General features: G+C 39.4%; 1 pseudogene; it reads right to left on the minus strand.

Moving 5' to 3' along the window:
- Nucleotides 1-15,207: 15,207 nt before the first annotated feature.
- The window catches only part of LOC103742412, a 144,845-nt pseudogene continuing 134,219 nt past the window's right edge, over nt 15,208-25,833 (minus strand).

The raw sequence follows: 25,833 nt of genomic DNA on the forward strand, positions 1-25,833 counted from the left end.
TTAAGGGCAGATTAGTTTTAAATGGTCGAATGATATCTTTTCAAAATCCTGTTGGCAAAAATATTAGCAAATTTTCACAATTATTTTAAGGAAAAGTTGTTGTATTTAAATTACCACAGTAAGAAAATAAATCAAGCCTAGGACTCACTATCCAGAACTAATTTACCTTTGTTTTTCTACAGCAGTTTCAAGAGAATTTTGAGAGACTGATCCCTAATATTCTACCTCTGGCTACAGAAAATCTATGTGCTTCTCAAAAGCAAAAGTCCCCTAAATTCTAAACTTATTTTAGCATATACTGTAAAGAATGAAGTATAAGGGTTATGAAATAGCTCAGGGGCTAATTGTCATAGTCCTGATAACCCGAGTTTACTCTCCAGAGACCACATAGTAGAAGGAGAGAACCAATTCCCACAGACTGTTCCCTGACTACCACACAGTACATCTGTGACAGGCACAGTCAATAAATAACAGGTTTTAAGTGTCTTAAAAGAATAAAGTCTGGAAAAAATATGTGCAATTATTATCTAAGATTTAGATAAGATTCCAGGAAGAAATCAACTTGAGACAAAATTCCTCTGCAACTGACATCTTATGTAATACGGCATTCACAAAATACAGTTTTGGAAGAGGCATAAGGCACATTTCTGTTTTAAAAGATGGAAGACAGCAAGGGCAGGTCATGAACAAGTTCCTAATGTAGCAGGCAAGGCAAATTCCATGAGGTCATAAGACTCAAAAGTAATGCTCAGTTGGAACCTTGCCATTTTTCCCCAACAGTCCATTGGTATTGCTCCTCCAGGCTCTGTGCATTGGGGATGGGGGGGTGAGGGGGAGGGTGCCCTACTTTGCCCCATTCTAGCTTTCCTGGGCTGAGATTACTTACACTGTCTGAGGTTCTGATTTCTAGCCCTGTCCTCCAAAGTTCCAGATTAATGCCTGTTGAGGAAGTAATTTTCAATTCCCTTGAAATTCAGATGTTACAGTGATCTCTGAACAGCAGTCATCAGGCCACTGCCCAGGCCTTTAAATAGCACATAATCATGATCACAACTTAACAACTCTGTAGTTTGCTTTGTAAAAACAACAGGTTACAATTCTAGAAAATTTGAGTTCCTTTTGCTTATCATCTTCTATGACTGAATTCTCCTCATGGTCACTATAAGAATTAAGTAGAAAACAAGGCACCTATCCTTTTTGTTTAGAAATATATACAGCTAAATATTCTACCTTCCCCCAGCCTTCCACAGAAGAGTAGAAGAGGAATATTTCTCAACCCTATTCTTTTTGTTTTGTTTTGTTTGGTTTGGTTTGGTTTGGATTTTGTTTCTAATAGAATATCCATGTAGCCCCAGCTGGCCTGGAACTCATTATGTAGACCAGTTAATCGCCATCGTTCCTGCAATTTCTCAAAACATGCTCCTTTTTCATTTTGAGAGCTTTCAAAACCACTAAATTCCTATAAACACTCATTTGTAATTTTTATGTATTTCCTGAGAAGATGGAACATTTTCTACTCTACAGCATACCTTGACCTCTTGTTTTGTTTTGTTTTTTTGTTTGTTTTTCTTTTAGACAGGGATCCCTATAGCCCCAGATGACCAGGTGACCTGGACCTCACTGTGCAGACCATATCAGGCTCATTATAATAGAGAGAATAGTTTTGCTTTCCTTCATTTACAGACACAAGCTAACTAATTGTGAGTATAATTCTGTCAAACTTTTCATTGACCCAAATATAGCCAGAGAAAAACTCAAGTTAGCTGATACTAAAGGCAGTTACATTTGTTGACTTGATTGTCCTTGATTAAGAGTGCTAACTGCCACATACGCCTGAACTTAAAATGATTTAGAAATATAAAAGAGTGACCTGTTAAAATCAAGACTTTTGACATTTGTCACTTCCTGATCCTAATGCAAGACGCAGTAGATTCAATTTTAAATGAAGCAAATGCCTTGTTGAATTACTCAATTGTCAAATGCTGTTTGAACTCAGAAGAGAAGCTGGCTCTGGAGATGGGATTTAGACCACCTACTCCTGACACAAGGTCTTTTATCTAACAATACCTTCTGAATGCCCATGAAACTGGATAGTTACCTGCCTCAGCAACTAAGAGGAAGAAAAAAACAGCTCTGTAATAAAAATATTCTGCCCATGAGAATAGCTAAACAATATAGTATTACCAACAGAAGATACTATTACTTATTTCATGATACAAAGTTTTATGATAAAATGAGATTAAGAGATCTCTATTTTGCCAATAACAAATTATTTGCATGGGAACCTCTTGCTAAGGTTTCTATTGCTAAGGTATAGGAGAAAAGCAACCACCCTTAAGGTTGCCAATCCCTAGAAAATTCTAAGAGGCCAACCAACTCCCTCCTTAGCCTTAAGACAATAGAAAATTTAATTTCCACATTTTATATAGTAAAATTTTAAAATTAGTAAAATTATGGAAGATACACTTAATCTTGTCTTTCCCTAAAAATGATAAGTGGCAAGCCAGCTTAACTCCTTATCCCTAATAGGGAACATACTTATCACTTTCTATATTTTAAAATTCCCACAAAATTAAGGAGCTACCCTTAAAAATGACGAGTCAGGCGAGCTCCCTGTTTAGTCCTAAGATTATAGAAAATTTGCTTATCACTTTAGATTTAATAGGAAAAAAGAACCCTAGTAACAATTGAGAAGCTATTTTAAAATACTTTGGTTTAATCATATGGAATTCAAATAGGACTATAACATTCTTGTTTTCCCAAATATTATTCAGTGAGATTATACTGCCAGTGTTCTTATTATGGCTCATTTTAAGCTGTTCCAGGAATTGTGGGTTTAACTTACTTTGTGGAATTTATTTGTTACCTTTTGTGAAATCAAGCATTGGTTTGTCATTAGAAACATATAAGAGGATTAACAAGAGATAGTAGGAAACAGATATTACCAAGTGAGAAATGGGAAAAATTGGGGTATTCATCTGAGAAGGGAAGACATAATGACATACAAGGAACCATGGGGGTAAAGGTAAAGAAAGAGCTCAAGAGAAGGGGCAGAAAATGAGACAGGTACTGTCAAGGGGAAAATGGGGGTACATGAATTGAGAAGGAAGTAGTGAAGTTAGACAAGGAGAGGGACAACAGAGATAAAGTTTAGGTGCTATAAAAAATAAGAGGGAGATATATTAGCTCAAAAGCCTGCTGAAAAATACACATGCAATATCCGAACATGAGTGCATGGGTCTACTCGAAGGCTATATAATAAGAAGCATAGTGCCAGACAGAAGAAATTTCCCTTTGAGTGGTTGGTCAGGGTAGTCCAAGAGATTCCAAAATAACATAAGCTATTGCAAGAGCCTTTGATTACCTCACAGAACTTGAAGGTAAGAATCTATTGCTGAAGATAGGGAATACTTCAAACACATGGTTTGGAGCAATAGAGCAAGGTTTACTTCAATGCATTTGGGTTTGGACAAGTATTACACAGTTTGAAAATGTAACAGACTATAATAACTGATTTCTTTACTTGTTGACCATACCTGGAGTTCACTCTACTGCTGTAGTCCTGCAAAACTGCCATATTATTATTACTGATTTAAAAGATTGTCTTTTTAAATATTTATATTTTATGTACCTCCTTTAATAATTATGTATCTATGTCTAATTTTATGATTTATTTATTTTTATTCTTCCTTTCTTGCTGAGTACCCATGTTTTTTATATTTTGTGATAGAAATATTTTAAAAATTAGATTAGATTATGTTTACTTGAAAATTAATTATTAAAATTTCAAGTTCATAAGAATGGTAGTATATTCTTCAACAGTTTTTATACACTGGGAGCTATATAACAAGATCAGTAGAAAGAAAGATATATAGATGATAGATAGATGTTAGATAAGTAGGTAGATAGATGAGAGATAGATAGATAGATAGAATATATACATATGTACAGATATATACAGATATATACATACATATATATATATATATATATACATACAGATGAGTGACCCTTCTTTCAAAATATAGTTTAAAAGAGTAATGAAAAGAAAACATTATGAAGGAGATTCCTGTGCTCTATTGTCCAGCTGCCTATAGGCGAAATAGATGTGAAGGGATTCAAATCAGCATGGAGAAGATGTACAGGCATGCCATTCCCTCAAATTTTCTGGTAATGAAAATATGCAGTCTGCATAACTTTTCTTTACAGAGTGTGGAACATATTTTGCATTCTATTTGGGAATGGAGTGTCTGTTCAGGTGCCCCTATATGGCTCTACTGGTGTGATTGATGGGAGGGGGTGCACAGCAATAACAGAATGGAGAACAGAATAATTTGACGTGTTCACTTTTTCTCCTAACATCTTGCACATATTTTACTGGGATGGAATTTATTCTTTAAACTCCTTCACAGGTTAATTATATTCAGATCATCTGTCCAACACATACTTAGGTAGGAATTTCATCTCTCTTTGTGATGCCATCTATAATGTTGACCTGATTTCCAGTGAAATGTGAGACAGTCTTAAGAGCTATATTTAGTTATATTTATTTACAGAGGGCAAATGTGCAATTAACATGTCCAGAGGAGGTAAAGTAGGTACCAGCTTGAGTTCATTAAGTGTCAGCTAATCAAATTCAAGAATTAATGTTTCCAGCAAGCAGAGCCTCCTGGAGATATATAAGATAGGGTGAGAGATGGAGATGAGAAAAATTAAAAATTAATCTTTGAAACAGACAATAGGCTCTTTCTTGGGTAGTATCCCATTACAGATAGGCTTAAAGGTACTTTGGACCATAGAAGGTAAAAAATGATGAATGAATGACCTTCATGAGCCTGATTCATTACATAAAAGTCCTCAGTTCCACAATTATCACTATTATGCAATTCTTTGGCATGTGTTAACAGTCATATTATTTGTTATTGAAAATTATTATTAATTTTTAGGTTTCAAAAGATTTATTTTGTGGCATCTCTCTATTGTTATCTGTTCTAGTTTGCTTTCTGTTGCTGTGATAACCACTGTGATTAAAACTAACTCGGTGACTGAAGGGGTTATTTTAACCTACAAGCTATAATACATCACTAAGGAAAGCCAAGGCAGGAACTAAAGGCAGAAATATGAAGACAGAAATCAAACACAGACCATAGAGGAAGGCTGCTTACTGGCATGCTACCCTTGGTTCACTCAGCCTGCCTACCTTTCTTATACAGCCCAGCCTACCTGCCTATGGATGGCTCTGCCTACAGTAGGCAGGGCCTTCCGATATCAATTAGCAATCAAGATGGAAGCATGTCCTCAAGTGTGGGAACCTCTTCCCTCGTGTGTCATGTTGACAGTGAAGATTAGCCATCACACTGCTACTACTTATCATTGATTTCAGGCCTTCTTTAAGCTTTGGGGAGTATTCTCCCTTCAATAAAACATTTATAGTGAAGGGGTATTAAAATGAAACATTTCAGTGAAAAGATCATTAAATGGCTATATTTATAGGCAAACGTTTAAATACTGCTATAATGGCATGCTCATAAGCATTAGTAAATTCCATAAAGATGTATTATTTCTGTAATAAAGTAGAAAATATATGTTTAAATTAATTATATTATTTCGAGTTGGAACATAGGAAACATAAAACAGGTCAGTTAATTTTACACTGTATATACCTAGTGGCAAATTAATTTATCTTGAGTTTTAGAAGTTTTATTAAGTGAGACTATCTGGAAATCCAGAAATCTATATGTCAAGAATGATTTCAAACTATATAGATTTCAGATGATTCCAGCATAAACAGATGTATAATTGCATTTGAGAATAGCTGTTCAAGTATAGGACTAACCATGTGCCCAAGAAAATGATATTCATAACTGTAGGAGGAAGTGTGTGATAGGCTGACTGTGCATGTGCCATAGCCCACTTACCCTTTTGCCAACCTGTATTCTGCCTCAGAGCCTGGAGACAATGTCGCTGCAATATCAGATGCTGCAGGCCAATGAGGAGGAGACATAATACCAGAAGAAACAATCAGGGACCAATGGGACACAGGGAGGGGGTATATAGGCACACCCTGTTTCCACAATAAACGAGTCTGCAGCTTCTCACACTGCCTGGTTCTCACTTGACTCCCGGTGTCTGTGTTGTGACTCCATGCCAACTCTCCCCCACCCAAGGGGTGCTCAAGGGTCCCCGAAATATCCGTTGCCCAATGTGGGGCTCGAGGAATCTGTGCTGGCATGGTCCTTGAGTTCCCGTGGATCCTAGCTTGTTGGGTGATAGTCGCCTTTCTTTTTTGGATCGAGGTTTTTGCTCTTTCTTGCTGGTGTTGCATTAACCATTCCTTATTTTGGCATACTTTTGCTTTCTCCATCAGCCGTCCAAGTCATCCCCTTCCTTCCAGCGTGGTGAGGCACCCACCCCGCGTTGTGTTTTCGGTGAGTTGGCCCCTTTGCGTATTCAGTGTGCCTTCGGTACTCATGAGGGTGAGCGTGGAGACCCCCTCCTCTTCCCCTTCTTCCTCGGTGTCGTTTGTGTTCCTTGACTGTTAGGGAGGAACACTTACTTGCTTTTGGTTCTCTTTACGTGGCACCTCCACATAAAGGCTGACCCCCTGGGAGGTGGAACCCAAGCACGGCTCCTGACTGCTGCTCCCTGTCCGGAGTCACTGTGTGGGCATAGGCTGTGGCCTAATGAACCACGGAAGTCCCCAACTAAGCACAAGACACTTGGGTCCAATACACTCTCCCCTTTACCTTCTAATGTTTGCCTCTGCCAGTGGCTCTTCAGCTGTGCTCTGGGGAGTTCTCTGTATCCTTGCCTTTCTCCTTACCCTTTCCCTGTTTTGTCTAGAATACTTCCAAATCTTTGTTAATATCACAGGGTCTCCCTAGTTTCCAGTAATGGGAAACCTGCCCCCCAACTGTAGGGAGCCTTAAATATGAGCCCTTAGGTCCCTTTTGGTTATACGCGGGCTTAAAGTTAAATCCCATTAACTGGATGCATTTTGGAATGAAGCCACTATACTGGCACTATACTTGGGTCATTCCTGAGAACATGTGGGACCTGGCATCATGGATGCACGTCCTCTGCCTGGCCCAGAAGCATGAGATTGGCTCTGGGATTCTCCTGCTCACTTCCTTTGTCCCAATCCTACTAGCCATTCTTGCTAGCCTTAAATCCTCCCCTCCAGAGAAGGTCATCAAAGCCCACAATAAACACTTTCAGGAACAAGCCAATGTCAATTTTTCCATTGCCTCATCTCCCCAGCAGTGGAGGATACCTCTTCATCTTTGAGGAGGAGGGGGAGGAACAGAACTGTACCCCAGCTCCCCCCAAACCACCACACCTTAATCCTTCTGCCCAGGCTCGGTCTCCGGAATGACCTGATCCCATCTCCCTGCCTCCTCAGTACCCTTGGCGGGAGCTTTGCTCCACTTGCTGCCTGGCCCCTAACCCTCCAGAGCCCGGGGACCCTGTTCCCACTCCTGATCCACCCATTCTCTGAACTCCTTTCTCACATCCTCCTCCCTTCCTGCTATGAGGCCTACTTAGGGCCCGGCACTCCTCTGGGGTCATTCCCAGATGGCCTTTCCAGTAAACATCGGTCCTAATGCCACCAATCAGCCTTGGATTCCCACCCTGCTGGCAGACCTCTCCCTCATTCGCAAGGCCACCAATGAGTCTGGACCTGACTCCCCCTATTTTGAGCAGGTCCTTCGTCAATGGGCCGTGCAACTCCAGACTCACTACATTGGCACAATCTTCTTAAGGCTGTGCTGGATCCCTCTGTTTTTCTATGTTGGCATTCAGCATATGATGACCAGGCAGAAACCCAAGCATGCCTCAATTTACAATACGGCCTTAACATCACCATGTGCTTACATGCTGCCGACACTACATAGATCCTGTGTCCCAATCCACCATTGGCCTGCATGTGCATTACCAGCAAGTCTCTGACCTTGCCTTTGAGGGTCTTAAGGTATGCACCCTTCGTGACCCATCTGCTTACTTTCGCAATCTGGTCCAACAGTCTGGTGAGACTTTCACTAACTTCCTTACTCCAGTCACAGACATGGTAGAATGGAGGATTGAGTCTGGCCCTACCCAGGACCTGCTCGTTAAGCAACTGACTTGGGAAGGCCGTAATGCGTCCACCCGTAATGCCATGGCTGCAGTCCATGATGATGACATCCACAAATGGGCATTTGCCACTAAAGATCTAGACCCTTGCCCTGGACCTATTGAGGAGTTGACTGCCTCTCTAGATGCATTGTTAGCAGGCTGACAATGGCCTTCGACGCCTGCCTCCCCCTCTGATAAAACTTGCTGTGGTTGTGGCAAACCTGGCCACTTGTGCTGAGACTGTCCTGGGGCTTATCCTAATACCTGCTGTCCCAAGTGCAGAAAAGGATTCCATTGGGCCAAAGACTGCCACTCCCAGCTTCAGAGTGACTCTGCCCCTTTAAACTCCCCCCAGCAGGGTGCCCATCAGCCCTGCCAGTAAGAGGGGATGCTACTAGTTTGCAGGTGTTTTGGACCCTCATATTTTTAATCACTCCCCAATGATGACCATCTATCTTGAGGGCTCACCCATTAAAGGCTTTGTACTGCAGCAGATGTTACTATTGTTATAATGACTGAATTTCTCCATTTTCCCCATTGGAAATTCAGACCTGGCCCCCCATTACTGGTGTGGGAGGCCACCAGGAGACTAAGACAACTGTACGTCCTGTCCATTGGAAGGACTGTGATGGACACCAGGGCTCATTCTCCCCCATAATAACCGATGTGTCACGCACCTTATGGGGGAGGGAGATCTTGGAAGATGTGGGGGTTGTCTTGACTACTGACGCTTATGCCTTTTATGATAATATCATTACCCATGACAAAATAGGCCTGTCAGGACACCCTACTCTGGATAGTTCGCACCCCCAATTCTAAAGGCCACTGCCCTCCCAGCGAGACTGCCTGATGGGCCCCCTGGTCCCATCTCATTAATTTGGCTCTCTGAAAATGACATCTGGGTGGATTAGTGGCCTATCATTGAACCTAAATTATCTTCCCTTAAAGAGTTGGTCCAGGAACAACTTGACCTTGGACACCTAGAACCCTCTACCAGTAGACATAATACTCCCACTTTTCTGATAAAGAAAAAAATCGGGTTGCTATAGACTCCTACAAGATTTACGGGCTGTTAATGATCAGATGGAAAAAATGGGCTCAACCCAGCCCTGCCTGCCTCACCCCAGTGCCCCCCTGCCCTCTCATCATATTATTATCATCGATATCTAGGACTGTTTTTTCCAAATTCCCTTGGCTCCTCAAGATAGATGTCATTTCACCTTCACAGTCTGGGAGCCCAACGTTCACAAGCTGGCCCAGAGATTCCACTGGAAAATACTGCCACAAGTCATGAAAAACAGCCCAACTATCTGTCAGCTATATGTTGCTTGGGCCATGAGACGACTTCCAACAGATGTTCTCCTTGTCCATTACAGGACAATATTCTTATGGCTCATCCTGACCCTGTCTATCTGAGGAAGACTACCAAGTCTCTCCTCCACGATTTGGCTAAATTAAATCTAGAGTCAGTACTGAAAAAATCCAATTTTCCCCTCCCTATGCATTCCTGGGTCACTCCATTGACAAAACCATTCGTCCCTTGACCTTCGCATTAGGGTTCAACTGATGTATATGCTGGCTAAATTCCAACAGCTCTGCAGTACTGTTAATTGGCTTAAGCCTTTCCTTCCTATCCCTCGAGATGACATATGTGCTTTGTTCTCTCTTCTAGAGGGCTCCAATAGTCCCTCTCATAGGGTCTCCTTGACACTTGAGGCCATCGTACTCCTGGATAAAGTTCATGACCTTCTTTCCTCTGCCTATCTCGAGAGACATGACCTGGAGACTCTTTTGCTTGCCATAATTCTTTGGACAGCCACTGGATTTCTAAGAGTCCTCTGGCAAAAAGGGGCTCCTGACGTGGGCCCATCAGGCCTTTTTGGACCTTCATAAGTTGACCTCCAAATTTGAACAGACCTTCCACTTAGGCTTAAAGGCTCACACCCTGGCTCACAGAAACTTTAATTGGGAACCTGATGTACTTATACTCCCCTTCTCCGTACGGTACTCCCAGGTGCTCTGGGCAGACTCCATTAGCTTCCAAGATATGGTGACTGGGTTCCCAGGGGCCATTGATAACATCCACCCTAAGACAAAAGGCTTGCTGCCCTTGCCTCTCTCCTTATTGAAGTCAAACCTTACTCCTTCCCCTCCTCAACCGCTATTCTGGGAGCAGCCATGGCCTTTTCAGATGCCAATAAACACAGGTATGGTGTTCTGATTCAATGCTCTGGAAGTAATGATGTGACTCACATTATCCCCAATCCTGGCTCTGTGCAGCTGGGAGAACTGTTAGCTCTGCTTAGAGTTCTCACTCAATGTCAAAACGAACCTGTCAGTATTTTCTCAGACAGCCTGTATACTGTCCAGGTATTCCGTGTCCTATCCTTCTCCTCCATAAAATGGACCTCTGATCCCTTACCTCTGACTATGCAGATGCTACAAGACTGTCTAGAACAGAGGTCTCACCCCTGGTATATCTCTCACATACGATCTCATTCTAACCTCCCTGGGATTCTATCCAAAGGCAATGGAAAAACCAATGTCATGATTATGCTTGTAAACACCAGTTTATTGGAACAGGCATGCTCTCTACACCAGCATTTCCACTTAACCCCTAAAAGTATTCATAAATTACTCCCAGATTTGCCAATGTCCCAATGCAAACACTTAACATGGATATGCTCCACGTGTGCTTCTTTGGCCTCTATATGCCCCCTGAAGAGGGGCCGAGTTAATCCCGCGGTCTATTGCCCAACGCTGTCCGGCAGATGGACATCACCCATCATCCTCCCTTTGGCTATCTGTGGTATGTACATGTAATAATAGACATTTGCTCCTCTTTCATGTATGCTCTAGCCCTTACTGGAGAAAGGGCCTCCTATGTTATTAAAACAATGAAGTCAGCCATGTTGATCATGGGAGTATCCTGGGCAGTAAAAACAGACAATGGCCTGGCATAAACATCTTAACACCTCAATGCTTTCATGGCCTCCTGGAATATTAAACATACTCATGGCATTCCCTACAATCCTCAAGGCCATGCTATTGTTGAGAGAATTAATTGAATTCTCAAGTCTCTACTGGCTAAGGTCACGTCCCCTGACGCCAAGCTTGATCCACACCTGGCCCTCACTGAGGCATTATTTCACCTTAATTTCCTTAGTTTGATGAATAAGACCTCAGCCAGGCTTACAAACATTGGGCCTTCTTGCCTCACAGTACACCCTTGCCTCTTGTTTGGTGGCCTGACCTGGTCACATGCCTATGGCAAAAACTTGCCCCCTTCACCCGGAGGTGAGGATATGTTTGTGTTTTTCCACAGGATTCCACCTCTCCCATATGGATCCTGGCCCGTGACATTAGACCCACTACCGATGGGCCTGTAAAGGAAGAAGAGACCTCCCCATCGGATTTGACTATTGATGGGTGCCTTTTACAACATATCGTACACCAATAAGCTGTCAACAAGCCCACTCTCCAGGTTCTGATGGCCTTAGAGAACCTGAGGCAAGGTCCCCCTCCTAAAGTGGTGCAGGCCTGGCTCACTGAGATTCGTGAAGCTGTGATATAATCAGCCTTCCTCTCACCCTGGTGACCTCTCCAGAGGTGTCATCCTTCGAGGGCCAGTATTCAATGACAGGTAAGAACTTGCTTGGGAAGTCAACCTAAGATAGGCACAGTCCATCATGCTGGGGGCCCTCTGAGGTAGGGTCAACAATGTCGAGGTGAAGAATCTGGCTCCTACTGAGGTCACCAGAAAACAAAAAAGGGTGGATATGTAGGAGGAAGTGCATGATAGCCTGACTGCCCACTTCCCCTTTTGCCAACCTGTATCCTGCCTCAGAGCCTGGAGACAGATGACACTGCAACATCAGACACTGCAAGCCAATGAGGAAAAGACACAATACCAGAAGAAACCATCGGGGACCAATGGGACACATTGGAGGGGGTAAATAGGCATGCCCTGTTTCCGCAATAAATGAGTCTGCAGCTGCTCACACTGCCTGCTTCTCACCTGACTCCCGGTGTCTGTGTAATGACTCTACGCCAACTCTCCCTGACCCAAGGGGTGCTCAAGGGTCCCCATAACACATAACTAATATCCATGGTAAAGACGGCTTTTCACCTATTTCAGATTTTTTTTAGTACTCAGGTTTTAGCTTAATGGAGAAATTTGAGTGCCAGTAACTCCAGTGTGGGAGACAAGTGGTGGTCTAGTTTGAGTTCTTTTCCTGTGATAAAACAGTCTGACCAAAAACAACTGAGGAAATAAAGTGTATTTCAGCTTATAATACAGGGAACAGTCCATCACTGAGAGAAGTATGTGCAGAAACTGAAGACAGGAAGGTGGAGGCAGGAACTGAAGCAGAGACTAAGGAGGAATGCTGCTTCCTGGCTTGCACCCAGGCTCATGCTCAGCAACTTTCTTAAGTAGTCCAGACCCATATGTCTAGGGATGGTGTTGCCCACAGTGGGCAGGGCCCTCATCGATCATCACTCTCTCACATATATGACCACTGGTCAACCTCATCCAGGTAATTCTTCAGTTGAAATTCTATTTCCACGTGACTAAGTTGTGTCATGTTGACAATAAATAATCAGCACAGGTGGTATGCCAATGTTTTTTCATGTACCACTTCTTGCCTTCACATTGTGGTATTTTCATGATTACTGAAGGGTTGAAATGTTCAATATAATTTACTAGAATTGTACCACATTACACAACATTAACTTTCATTCCTTGCCCTTTGTACTCTCTATCTTCATTCTTAAAACTTCTCAGGTAAAATTAGTTCTGGGAGCATTAGTTCCAGAATGTGCACTCAGACCTATATGGAAGTATAACTCTAAATGCTGCTGTCATATGTGATATTCCCATATTTGTTAGAAATCCTGGCTTATATTTTTAATACCTTTTTCTATTATATTCTAGGAACACCATTCAAGGAAAATATGTGGAAGGTCTTTTTATTAACTCACATATTTCCACACTATTCCTAAATATCAACATGTCTACTTGGTGTTATGATCTTTCACCATGAAAATATCTATTAGGCGTCCTTACGATGAAGGTCTTCAAACCACTATGTCTGTTCTCCTTTATCTGAGTACATTAAAAAAAATTATTTAAAGGTTACTTTTGATGAATTTATTACTCTGTCTTTGTTTTGTTTGTCTGTTTCTGGCATCCCTATTAAAATATCATAATCATTTTTGGAATCTTCATTATTTTTGATAAGTCAATGAAAATTTGTATAAATTTATATAAATTCTCAGAATTATTTAAAATTATCTTTGATTTCCTGCTAAATTTACTTGAATATATGTTTTGACTCATTTCTATAATACTTAGGAAACTACTCTCAATTTCCTTCTCAAAATGTTTTAACCTGTCTTAGTTACTTACTATTGCTGTGATAAAAACACTGACCAAAACCAACTCGGGAAGTAAAGGGTTTATTTTACTTTACATCTCCCAGGTCAGTACATCATGAGGGAAGCCAAAGCAGGAGCTCAGGGCAGGAACCTGTTCCATAGACCATGGAAGTATATTTCTTACTGGATTGCTCCTCTGGCCTGTGCTCAGTCTACTTTTTTATCCAACAAAGGGCCATCTGCCCAGGGGTGGCACTGCCCACAGTGGGCTGGGCCCTCCCACATCACTCAACAATGAAAAAATGTCCCATAGACATGGTTACAGGCCAGTCCAATGATTCTGTCTACCCAGTTATGTCAAGTTGAGAACTAAAGCTATCCAGCACAGAACCATTCCACACATTCTTCTTTTTCTGGAGGTTTTGTTATATGCACACTGAAGTTGTTCATTTCACCCCTCAATGGCTAGTTATTTTGGCCATTTTTCTTTCAATCTTATTTCTAGCCATTATTTAGCTAGGATAATTTCTTTGAGCTGAGAAACATAATATTTTGCTTTAGTTATTGTAATTGCAACTTCCAAAACATTCATTTTGTGTAAATTCTAATTGCCCAAATGTATTTCAAGTATTTGTACATTTATGTGCATCTAATATGTGACAAAAATGTATTAGTTCTTTAGAACTGGAGATCTGTCTCAGTGACTCAGAGCATTAGCTGCTCTTGTTGAAGACCCAGAATCTTTTCCCAGTACCCACACAGCAGCTAACAACCATCTATAACTTCAGTTCCAGGGAATCTGACACCCTCTTCTGTCCTCTGTGGGCACTGCAAAACACAGGTACACTTACATACATGCATACAGGCAATACACTCATACACATAAGATTTAATAAATAAAATATTTTAAAGTATTATTTCTTTCTTTATGTTGAAAAGAATTTATTCCATTATAAGCACTTACATAGTCATGGAGAGTAACAGGCCTGATGATGAGACAGGTCAACCAAAATGGAGATGGTATTATACTATAGTGGTCAAGGACTAACCACTAAAAAACAAAAGCAGCTCCTATCAATGATTAATTTAATTTTAAAAGCAAATACAAACTTTCAAATTACTGTTCCTAATTTGGCAACTCACCTGAGGCAGAACTGCCAGGCAAAAGCCTACTTCTTTACAACTTGGTGGTCCCAAGTTTAAAAAAAAAATACAACAGAAAACATTTCACAGAAAGGGAAAGAATCATACGAAAATATCTCAAGAAATACACTAAGGAGCAAAATATATGGTGTAAGAGGAACATGTAATCTTAACTGAAGAAATAGATAGAAGACTGGTTTATATGGGAAAATGCATCCTAGAAAGTCAGACATAAGGACCAAAGAGTAGGAGTCTGTACGACTTGAACCTCCCCTAGTTTCTGTATAAAAATGATACCTACACTTCATGGCTCAGGCACCTACCTCACTTGGCTCTATTCCTTATTCATTCTGGCCATTTCTTAGAGTCTGAATAAATTGGGAATACAGCTTAAGAAGAAAAATAATCACACATATTATGCCCCATTTCTGAAGCTATTTTAGACCTGGGCTTTCACTAGAAAATTCCTGAAGAAAATTTAAATATGTTTATAGCTTTTTTTGAATTAAGGCTCTTGGTTAAGGTTTAGAAAACACCCACTCCTTGGGCTTATAGAATTACTGGTGGCACCTATGATAGAGGGAGAGCTGAACAAAGTCCATCCCTCAAAACCAGTGTTAAATCAATTTTGGGGTTCAGAGGAAAGCAAGAGGAGTCTAAAATCAGAAGTGTAGACACGTCTAAGGCCCTTGTCCTTCTGGAGCCACACTTCCTTTAGGGTCTTCATCATCATACATGTTCTCTGCCGTCTACCACACTTGCATGATATTGTCTTCTGATACAGAAAAAATCATCCAAGATTCATTGGGATTCCAGGAAAAATCAGATATCTCAGCAGTGTGACTACCATGAATGAGCAACTCTGCTGGACTGTCTTCTGCATCTTCTGGGGACTATTCCTCTCTAGTTTTACTCAACGCCCACACATTCAGTCTATGCTCAGTACCATTGGAAATCAAAATAGTCTCATTGTGAGAATATTTCATCCTTATGTGAACCAAAGAAATGCAACTTGAGTTTCAGATTTCTCAGAGCCCAGGAGGCAGCAGTCTTGTCAGCTGATCCAGTGCCAAGAATGAACTCACTATAAGGATTGAAAGACAGGCAGTTCACTTTAGCGATGTGAGCATCAACCAAATGGCTTGGTTTGGGAGTGTTGTTTGAACGAGTATTCCAAACCATGTTTCTGATCATCAGCAATTGACCCCAAAGAAAGACTCATGAAGCAGATGCCAGGAAACGTCTACTACTGCTGTATGTCCTGTAAAGGTGCCCTGTTGAGCTACCACATTACTTCTTTTGGAACTGCATTGATGTCCCATGGGCAGATGGTATGGTCATCTGAATCAGTAAGCACATGCCCACTGAGTGTTGGGTTCCAAGAAAGCCCATAGCCTTCTTTCTTATGTCCACAAGATGCAAGTCTGGATTGTACTCTCGAGAATAGTCTGGTTTAGAAGGATGTTTTGTATAATCAAAACCAAGAACATCTGGGGCTAGAGAGATAGCTCAGCAGATAAGAGCACTGAATGCTCTCTTACCAGACCCAGGGGTTTGATTCCCAGCACCACATGGTGGCTAACAACTGTCTGTAACTCCAGTTCCAGGGGATCAGACATCTTCTTCTGACCTCCTCAGGTACTGTACTACACAGCTGCACCAACCTACATGCAGACAATATACTCATGGATATAAAATAAAAATAACATAAAATATTTTAAAAAGAGGAAGAATGGATTGTCTGCTGGAAAATAGGTAGAATGGTGTGATTCTAGGTGGTAACACTTAAATGAAACTATGGTTTATCTGGTGTCTCAGCTGGTAGATAACGTACTTACAGCATGATAAAATGTCTTCTTTGTAGCTAGGCTGGGCTGCATTGTGTACCTGCACTATTGAGATTGCTGTGCTTTGGCTTCCTTCCCAGCTCTGCCGTCACTCTTGTATGGGAAACCCTACAATCCTCCATTATTTATATGAATCCTTACCTTTAGATTTGGGGCTGTTAGAAACCTGTTTCTGGACATCCTCTGTGCAAAGGCTGCTTTAAAAGGTTTTATCTGTAGAGTACAGCTGCTTGACCAACACAGTTCCATATTGCCCTCCTCATCTGTTTCCTCACTGTGGTTCTGCTTTGCAGGCCAGTTTGCTTGTCGCAGTTAGATTTCTTCTTGGTAGAGAAATGTTTGTGGACCTCATCCTCTAAATTTCCACAAATTTCAAAAATTTCATCATTGTGCTAATGGCTGTCTATGTTATATAATAAAAAACTTTTTTGCCTTATTATTTGCAGTTGTTCTAGCTTGTTTCTTCACTGCTGGACAAAACACTCTGACCAATACCAACTTGGGGAGGAAACGGTTTATTTGGCTTATATCTTCTGGGTCACAGCTCATCACTTAGGGAGCCCAAGGTAAAAACTCAGGGCAGAAACCTGGAGGCAGGAGCTGAACTATAGGCCATGGAGGAACTCTGCTTACTGGCTTGCTCCCCTGGCCTGTGCTTAACCTATTTTCTTATATAATACAGGACCACCTACCCAGGGATAGCACCACCCATAGTGGGCTGGGCCTTCCCATATCACTCAATAATCAAGAAAATGCCCCACAAACATGGTATTAATTTAGTCTAATGGAGGAAATTCCCCAACTGAGACCCCTCAATCCAGGTGTGTCAAGTTGACAACTAAAGCATCCAGCTCAGTGCTATAGGCTCTAGCCTGCTGTCACTCCATCATTTTTGGAAGTGGCATCTCAATGCTGATATGTAATATTTTGTTCTAACAAAGTATAGGAAACTTAATGGGAAATACAGAAGGAGAATAAATTGTTTTCAGTCTTGACAGAATAAGTGAAGTTCAGAAAAGGGCATCGGATCCTCTGGGACTAGAGTTACAGGCAGTTGTTAGCCCCCATATGGGTACTGAGAACTGAACCCAGGTCCTCTGCAGGGGCAGGCAGTGATTTGAACTACTGAATCATCTCTCCAGCCCCCATTTTATTCTTTATTGATATTTTAAGTAATGTTAAGTTATTTAAATGAATGTCTTATATTTATGTTCAGAATCTATATAAAACTACACAAATACTAAGCAGAGCACATAATTTGGACTTTTACCTGCACTAAAAACAGCATACCTACAAGAAGATAGTCTGTCCCCAATTTTTTCATTTACCTGAGGACACTTCTCAGTTTCTGCCCCTATATCACACAGGCCTGCTCAAGGCAAAACTTTTCTAAAGAAGTTGTCTACTTTTTCAAAGGTTTAATATTCTACCAAATAAAACGAAATATTTTCTCTCAGAATGACATTCAAAATTTGTGTAGAGGTAGCTATTTTGTTTGCCACCAGGAATGTGTAATCATCTTACAAATGGGACCAGTTGCTAGACAGGCCACTGCATGTAAAGAACCAAGAGTTTGGTATGATTTTGATTTCCATCTTTTCTATCACCATGACTTGAGTGTGACAAATGAAGTTCAGTGTTCTCCTTAGAGCTCTATACTTCCTCAGTGCTTTGGGGAGATTGCCCACATTGGAAAAGGGAGTAATCAGAGCATCCTGTGAGAGGATGGCTTCTGGTGTCATGTGGAAGATGGCAATCAGCATCAGAGTATTGTGGACAGTAACCAGTGTCTTGATTGCATTTGTATTACAAGTGTGCTGTGGTTGTCTTCCCACAATCCATCACCGACTTCTGCCACAGCTTATAACCATACCACTAAACAAAATGAGCCAGTGTTGCTAGCACTCTGCTCTTTTCTGTGCATTGTACATTTTCCATAATCTCTGAACTTCTTTGCAGATTTGCTGACACTGTACATTATTCACAAACTTTTACCTTCAAATTGTAAATAGAGAGTTTCATTTTCATAAGATGATTCCTGTTTAGTTTTATTTCCCACCACTAGACATTTTATGGCACAATAAAAAAAATCAAAGGAAAGCAGAGTTCATGAATCATTAGTGTCCTAGAATATATGAACACAATTGTCACCTAAGACAATAGGAAATACATAAAAGAATCTTTCAGAGCTCATTGGGTGTATCTTAAATCCCATAAATACTTCTTGCAGTAAGCTATATAATACCATGGTATAATAAGCAAGAGAATGTAGACTGTGTAGTTCAATAATCATCTGCATAAAAAGGTAGAACTCAGAACAGGATAGTTATTTAGTAGAGGAGTGACTCTAATTGTTAACATGTATAATGCTTGATACATTATTGAAATTATCCTATGTATTCTTCTGTGATAGGACACACTTTACTTTGATATTTTTGTGAGTTCGTATAAGAGAAAGGTAATTAAACCTGGAGATGCAATGCTTATTCCCATAACAAATCATGCTTTATTGTAATGAATAGTTTTAGATACACATTTAAAGGGTACCCGTCATAAATTTTTATGCTGTACATGAAGAAAAGTGGGTAATATTACAAGTAGGTAATAACTATAAATTGCATGCAAATGAATGTGCTAGCATCATTTTATTTTAGAAGTACACTGCAGTTGAAGTCATCACTTAGGAACATTTTATTCAAGGGATTATTAGCTCAGAAATGTTCCTCCCCCATTCATTCATTTATTTTTATTAATGTTTTAAAAAGTGATAACTACATTAGAACCGAAAGATTATGCAGCTTTCCTTTGTGCTTTTTGAAGTCCAGGAACAATTTTTGCAATGTGAGGTGTTTGTAATCAAAAAGAACTTCTTATTTCTCTATTTCCTTTTGAAGGTCTCAGCACATGAATGCAATTAACTTATGAATAAGGACTTCACTGATGAATCTTTGAAAGGTTTGAAAGTTAAGTCTGGAGTGCTTAGCAAGGTGCTGGAGAGAAGAAATGTTGCGTTCTAATTGTGTATGCTTTCTGCCTTCTGTAAGCTGCTGATCACTTTCTTCAGAAACATTTTTATGCCGGTGTCTTTGAATGGGGCATGGATGGTTCATTCACTATTGATGCTTCACCTCTTGCACTTTAGTGTCCTCTGAGGATCATCTTATCTTGTGGGACCCAATAATTGTTTGGAAATGCTGCAGAGCAACTGGAACTAAAATTTGATGTGACATTATAATAAGATGAATTTTGAGAAAAATTGCTGAAGAAAAGGTATGAGTACCTTTTATTTACATGCCTAATTTCAATTCTATCACTTGTAATGAGATAATATAGCCTATTTCAAAATGTTATAATGATATTTATAATGAATAATTGATTTTAATTATCTTTGATAGTACTATAAAATAATACTGATATAACAAAATGATTCACAATATAATCACTTGGAATTCCAAAGTAAAATACTCTTCTCTGAAAAACAATGCAAGACACACTGGAAGTGACAAGTTTAAATGCATAGCTCTAACAATACATTGCAGTTGCTTTCATTTTGAACCAACTAGATGTTTGAAAGAATTAAAAGCAGTGATTCATTCAATTCTTTATAAATCAGTATTAAGGAATAACCTTACTATATATACATATATTATTTATTAAGGTATAGGTAATAAAATTGTACTAATTTGAAACACAAACACACAGTCAAAAGGAATCACTTAAACTGACTTGAACCTAGGCTTTTTTTTTCCATTGAGGAGTATTTTCTAACATAATTGAAAATTGCTAGTACATGTTTATTATTAATCCAACAAATATTCATTTAGTTTTATTTTAGTTCACACAGTCACTCTATAGGAAGTGTGCTGTCCTGCTTCAGCATGACAGATGCAACCTCCTAGCACTGAATCATGATACATCACTAAATCACATCCATTATTAGAAATTTTCTTGATAATGGTAAAGATGTGGAGATGACCATTAGATACTACCTTACTATGCCAAGCTGGAGTTAAGAGCTCCATCACATTAGAATTGAAAGTCTCTACAAACTTGTGACATCTCCATAGAATTGTACTTCAGCAAAGTGGTCCTCTCTTTAAACTTATCTACTACTAAATTCATATTTGATTTTTTCCTGATGCATTGCTTGTTAGAGAAGCAATAACTACAAATTACCCTTGCCATTTCTTAGCTATCAGTAGCAGAGGAAAAAAAACTCACTCTTTTCAACATATTTCTAGTTTTCAAAACTTTACCATTGTATTAAGAGGACAAGTAATTTTTTCATCAGTGGCATATGGGTTCAGCAGAAGCAGAACTAGATATTCAAAGAGATAGTGTGAATAACCTGTGAATTAACTTAGAGGACGTAGTCAGAGCGAACTTAAGCTAGAGTACACATTATGAAATGTATCCTACCACAGAGGCACATGCACATTCATGTTTAGAGCTGCATTGTTCGCAATAGCAAGGAACTGGACATTCATTAAAGGAAGGCAGATAATGAAAATATGACACATAGAGAATGAAGTTTTATTCATCTGTAAAAACATAACTATGAAATTTTCATGAAAATCGATGGAAGATAAATGAGGTAACATGTTCAGAAAAATCAAATATCACATTATGCTTTTATGAGCAACCTAGCTTCTAATTTTTATACATGTATATTTATGTGGGAGTGACTATACGTAGAAGTCATGGAACTAGATAAAGGGTCCGTGAGAGAGAACAGAATGACGTTAAGGAAAGGTGTGGTGAGGGTAGTAGAAGCCATGTGCCACAAAACTGGAAGGTGATGCTGGGGGCAGAATGGTGCAAGTGGGAGTGTGGCAGGGAGATTGTGGGGCGCTCAACTGAAACGAAGCATGTGAAAAACTGCTATAAAGAAATCTGCTACTTGGTATTCTAGTTACAAAATAACAAAGAAGAAAGTATTTCCCCAAATAAACTGTTGAATATATTTTCAAGTGAAGAAGCTCCTAGACTTAGATTGCATTCATCCTCATCTTTACTGTCTTTGAACAATCAACAGAATCATTCAATGATGATAGGATAAACGGGGTCCCTAAGTTTTAATGTGAATAAAGTGGGAAAAATCCACATTTTCTCATTATGAATTTCTGCCTTGAATAATTTGTGGCAAAAAGGCTTCAAAAGCCAGTGAGACATAAAAATCATCTATATTTCTAAGAAAAACTTTACTTAAGAGAATTTTCAGGCTTAAGTGGGGCAGCCTCTGCTACATAGAGCCGACTAACGGAGCGTGGGGTAAAAATGCCTCCTGCCTAGGCGTTCCCACTGCAAGGAGCATGCTTACCACCTTCAGCAGCTCTCCAGTGGCCCCTCCATGACATCACTTTCTCATTTTTTTTCTCAATGGAGAGGCAGACAAGATCATTGTAAACATTTCAGATGACAGCAAATTCTAAAAAAAAAAATAGAGTCAAGATATAGAGGAGTGTTTGTGGAATCTGCAGTGGGAGCAAACAGAAACTGAGTTGGGGAATGAGATTCTAGGTGTCCAAATACGAAAAACAGGTGATGGCTCCATGACAAGCAGAATCACCCAGAAAGACCCACTCAGAATAATCATCACTTATTTTTATGGGTATACAGCGATATTACATTTTTGCAGTTGAATTAAATCTTGGCATACATTTAAATCCTACAAATTGTGTGTCTTCACAAGATAACATAATATTTTAATATTTGTATAAAGTAAGCAATTTTAAGGCAGGTTAAAATGGCTAGCTTCTTAAACTATTTTGTGAAAACTTTCAATATAGTTCCTTCCATCTTTCTGAAATTTGCATCTCACTATTGTTGTATATAATCACCCCTCTCTACAACAGCACCAGACCTTTCCTCTGGTATTCCAGTAACTTAGTGTCCATGTGTCCTAGTTTGCTTTCTATTGTCATGATAAAAACAGTGGACAAAAGCAATTTTTGAGGACATGATTTATTTAGCTTATAGCTCACAGCCCTCATTTAGGGAAGCCAAGGCAGGAACTCAGAGCAGGAACCTAGAGATAGGCAATGGCCCTGAATCAGCCTGCATTCTTTTACAACCCAGTATCACCTTCCCAGGGGTGGCTCCTCCCACACTGAACTGGGTCCTCCCACATCACTCAACAATCAAGAAAATGACACACAGGTATGGATGGCCACAGACCAAATCAATGGAGAAAATTCCTCATTTAAGGTTCCCTCTCCCCAGGTGTGTCAAGTTGACAACTGAAGCTATTCAGCACACCATGAATCAGCTTTTCCCTATCCCTCCCTCTCTCTCCCAAATACTCTCCTCAGCCTCCACCATCCTATTATCAACTTCTAAGAAGTCAGTATTTTCAAGTAAGTTATTATTCATTATTCAAAGAATACTGCTTATGGGGCAAATATGGCCATATTGTCTACTTCATGGTTATGAATATAATACTTTCATGTTCTAAATACCTGATAGTTTTGTCTTTCACATTTAGCTCTAGATTAATATAATAATCAATCATATCATGACAGGATAGTGATACATTTTCAATTAAAAAATATTAACATAAAGCCACATTACCATAATGTGCACCCTATCTCATGAAGTTGAAGACTAGCAATTCTGAATCCACCCCTGTTCTAGTCTCCACCACACTGTGCTCATTCATGCTCATTAGTTCAGAGGCGATGTGATCCCCAAACTTGCCCTCAGAACAGCCCCTAGTAAACTGCACACAACCCATCTTATGAGGTAGACGACTATACATCCCCCAAGTATGTCCTTCCTTGTGCACTGCTTCTAGAACAAGAGGTCAAAAGGCATGCACCATTCAGTGGCGTGCATAGTCATCCACCCTACTGCATTGGGCAGAACCAGTCAAGGAGGTAAGAGGCCACACATATCTCCTAGCTAAACTGGATTCAAGCTCAGGTTCCTCACCCACAAAGTAGTGTTTTCATGTTTGAAGTTCCAACAGCATTGAGCTGTAACAAGATCGACTAAGAGGAGAGATCACCAAAAAGCAAACTAAATGTTCACACAACACAGGGGAGCCAGAAAGATATAATCAACAGCTAACCCCAGATTGTAAGAACCAACACAATAACATAAGTAATACAAAAAGTCAAGACAACACATAACCTCAAAAAATTACAAATCCCTTATTAAAGGCAACTTAGACTAAATCCCATGAAAGGAATTAAAAAACAACTATAAATGCATTTGAAGCATTGGAAAAGGCCATGAATAAAATCTGGAATGAATTCACAGAGGACATGAATAATCTCCTGAAAGGACTGAAAGGTAACACATATAGCTGAGAGCAATATGGAAATCAATTCAATTTTAGAAAACACATTTCAATACAGAGATATATTATTGAAGAAAAGTCAAAACAACAAACCTGGAGCTGAAATATTTGCTAAGTGAAATAATAAGCTCAGTGGAAAGCCTCATTAAAAATAAGATTTCATAGCATCGCCATGACAAAAAAAATCTAAAATTTAAAGGCATAGGAAAAGGAAAAGAACTCCATAACAAGGTAATAAAATATTTTCAGTAAATCACAGAAGCTACTTTACCAAATCTTGGGAAAGAGATGTCATTCTAGGTAAAAGAAGCACCCAACACCAATATCAAATAAACAGGATCAGAAAAGAAACTCCGCACTTCAAATTATAGAGAATAATATACAGAAGAAAAGGAATCAAGAGCTGGAAGAGAGAAAGAGTGAACTTTGTAAACAAGGCAGGACTATGAGAATAACAGCTGACCGTCCAATGGAAACTTTGTAAGCCACAAGGGTGTGGAATGATTTAAGTTCTGAAAGACCACAGCTATCAATCAAGAACACTAAACATACAAAACCATTTGTCATAATTCAAAGGGAAAAGAGACTATTCCATTTTAAAGGCAGGGTAGTGAAAGGAATTTATGTCCACTAAGCCTGCTCTACAGAGGATACTAGAAGAGACACCATGACAGAAGAGAAGGACAAATATATTCAAGAGGCTACAGGAAAAGTGAAAAAGATGCTAGAATAGCTAAGCAAAAGAGGATTAGGAAAACACCAAACACTACAAAATCAACTACATAATGAATTAATATACACATTTCAAAAATTACTCTGAATATCTATGACCTCCATAATCAAAAGACACAGATTAGCAGATTGGATCAGAAACCAGGATCTCTCCTCTTGTTCCCTCCAATAAATATACCACACACCAAAGACCAACACTACCTTAGGATGCAAGGACAGAAACACGTGTCCCCTTCATATAGAATCAGAAAATAAGCAGATGTCAATATGTTAATATTTTACAAAATAGAATTAAACCCAAAGAAGACATGTTTTGATGCCGAAGGAACCAATACATAAAGAGGCTTTTACAATTTTAAACATATACTCAGTGAAACAGATGCACCCAGCTTCATAAAATATAATACTGGATGTAGTCTTAGATAAATTCCAGTACAGTAATAGTAGACAATTTCAATACCCCACTCTTATGAATGAACAGGTCATCAAGACAAAACATAGAGAAACACTGGATTTAAATGATATTATATATCAAAGACATAACTTAAGTCTATAGAACATTCCACCAAAACAAAATACACATTCTTTTAAACAACTCATAGAAATTTTTATAAAATAGGTTATATATAGTGGGAAATAAAGCTGATATTAACAAATAAAGACAATTACAGATTTCTGTGAGATTGAGGCTAGCCTCATCTATATAGCGAGTTACAGGCTAGATGGGGCTACAGGGAGACCCTGTCTCAACACACCCCCAAGGAAAAGAAAACAGATATAAAAACTTTGAAACAATGTTTTGTATTCTACTTGAATACAACTGAATAAAGCCAAGTCAAGAGAACGTGAAACTACAGTAAATACATAAACTAGTGGATATTAAGCAACACACTACTGACTAATGAAAAACTCCTTGAAGAAATAAACCAAAAAGTTCCTAAAATAGAATGAAAAAGAAAATACAACTTATAAAATATTAAGTGACTCAATGAAGACAATATTAAGAGGGAAGCTTATAGGTCTGCCTACATTAAAAATTCAGAGATATCTCAAATAAATAACTTAATGACACATATTAAGGCCTTGGGAAGAACAGGCGAAACCGAAGCCTAGAAGACAAAAATAACTGGCAAAAAAAATGAATACAAATGGAGGAAAACTGAAACTGACGAAATCAAAATTGGATTCTTTGAAAACAATAAAATGGGATTGGAAAACCTGGTCAGGTTTTCCACACAAAGAAACAAAAAGGTTCAAATTAATAAGATTAGAGATGATAGTAAACATTACAACAAGTACTAGTGAAATCCAGAAAAT

This window comes from Nannospalax galili, unplaced genomic scaffold (assembly GCF_000622305.1).
Source record: "Nannospalax galili isolate Female #2095 unplaced genomic scaffold, S.galili_v1.0 scaffold359, whole genome shotgun sequence".
Lineage (NCBI taxonomy): Eukaryota > Metazoa > Chordata > Mammalia > Rodentia > Spalacidae > Nannospalax > Nannospalax galili.